Here is a 2298-nt window from a genome sequence, read left to right on the forward strand (position 1 = left end):
AGAGGAGAGGAGAGGAGAGGAGAGGAGAGGAGAGGAGAGGAGAGAAAAGAGAAGACAAGACAGGGCATAAAGGAGAAGAGAAGTCTTGTGGGCAGTACATTAATCAAGATATGCCCTGGTAGATATTAAGAGATTCTAACCCCCCACAATTTCTCTTATAATATATTATCACTTTCTCTACAATACATTTGCATTTCAGCTATTCACAAAGACACCATCATCAATGCCAGTGCTGTATAGATTGAATATGTCGATTACAAAACTGTGACCTCCATACACAATTTTTAATAAAGCTTTTCTGTCTTGCATACTGTGATAATAATGCCAAAATAGACAAAATGTAAATTTAGTTACATTTCTCAATTGTGGCAGATTCTTACAAACCTTTCTACAATGGCTTCTGAGACAATAATATATGTTAATAGGCAAAAGCATAATAGAAAAGAAAATTATTTCAAATAATTACTCAAAAAACAGTAAAAATCACTCTAACAAAAATTTGCATACAAAGAAGAACAAGCCATTTTACCTATATTGCCTTCAGAAAATATCATTCTAATGAAAGTGATCTATGAAGAACTATGTATATTTAATCTTTTAAAAGTGCCTAAGATTATTTTCTTGGATTTATATTTTGAGTACACAAACTAAAATCAGGCATGGAGAGTTGGATCAGCAGCTAAAATCCACTTCCTTCTCTTAAAGGAGACCGAAGTTTTGTTCCCACCACTCACATTAGATAGTTTACAACAGCCTGTAACTCCAACACCATGAAAGCCTACACCCTCTTTTGGCATATGTTTTGAGATATAATTAGAAATTTCAAAGTAAATTCAGACATTTTTTTGTGTGGTGATGAAAGTGTGTGTCCACACAAGTGAAAAATTTGTGTGGGTAAGAGGTCAACTTTTGTTACTGTCCATCTTATATTTTAAATCATATATTGATCCTGATCTGACTGATCCTAGATCTTACATGGATTACATTGGCTGATAGTGAAATCCTACTCACACAGTGTGAAGGTTACAGAAACACCCCACCATGCCCTTGTATGGATGCTGGTAATTAAACTCAGATCCTCATTATGTACAACAAATATCTCAACCAATGAGTCATCTATTCACATCCCTCTAACAGCTTTCTATTTCCTCAGTATAGAACCTATAACTGTGATTTTATTGTTTCTCTTGCATTGAAGTTTGTGTGTGCATGTTGGAGAAGGTGTCAAGAATAAATGCTGTAGTAAACAGTGTAGGTAAATTTACAAATGAGGACAAGCTACAGATTTTGTTTGTGTTATTTGATTTTAACATTCTGATTGCCTACTCCTACTTCACCCTATCTGAGGGCCATTCTTATTGTACATAAAGGACAAAGGCACATACAGCTCTACTACATGTTATATTAGTGACACAGAGTAGAAAATAAAATGTCTATGAGTTTTCCAGAGATTAAGATGAAGAGAAATTTAAGGTTCAATTGGTAGAATAGTTGGCTCTTGGTTATACAGGGGATGCAATCTGACCATCGGTATTCAAACTGCTATCACATTGTTAGAATGCAAGGCATTTTAAAAATTTCAAAAAGAATAATAAACCATACAAACATTTGTACAAATAACAGTGTAAGAAACTGAACAGGAAATATTTAGGAATATATTTGTATATATATGCAACAATAATTAATGAAAAAAGTGCTCTTTAATTTGAAGGAGAATTAAGAGGGCTTTTGTGAGGGTTTGGAGGGAAGGAAAACAAGGGTGGAATATTGGAATTAAATTTAAATCTCAAAAATTAAAAATATCACAATAAGTTACATAAAATATCCTTCTTATCTCAAATTAACATGATGATAATGCATAAATATGTTTTATAGGGAAATAGTTTGACATATATAAAGGAACAAGTTCAATGAAATACATGATTTGATATGTGGAAGCTCTGGGTAAAAGTTTCTATATTCAATCATTTTTGTCTTGTATTTTCCTACAATTTCTGGCTATGTAGAAGCTTTGCCTTCAAATTTCAGGATACTACACTGATCTTAAACTAAATATTCCTATCTCAGTTTGATGAATAATATAATCACATGTGTTGTACAATGCCCCAATCACTGGTTCTTGATATTTGGTCCTTATGATCATTTTCATCTCTACCTTCTTCATATATTCAAGCTCATGATATTTTTAATCAATAGCAGAGAGTTCAGAAAGATATCAATTTCATTTTATGGTGGAAAACATTCTTAATAAGTTAAAATCCTAATGGGTAAAAACTAAACAGTATGAGAGCTCTCATA

The sequence above is a fragment of the Mus caroli genome, unplaced genomic scaffold (genome assembly GCF_900094665.2).
Source record: "Mus caroli unplaced genomic scaffold, CAROLI_EIJ_v1.1 scaffold_17019_1, whole genome shotgun sequence".
NCBI classification, from domain to species: Eukaryota; Metazoa; Chordata; class Mammalia; order Rodentia; family Muridae; genus Mus; species Mus caroli.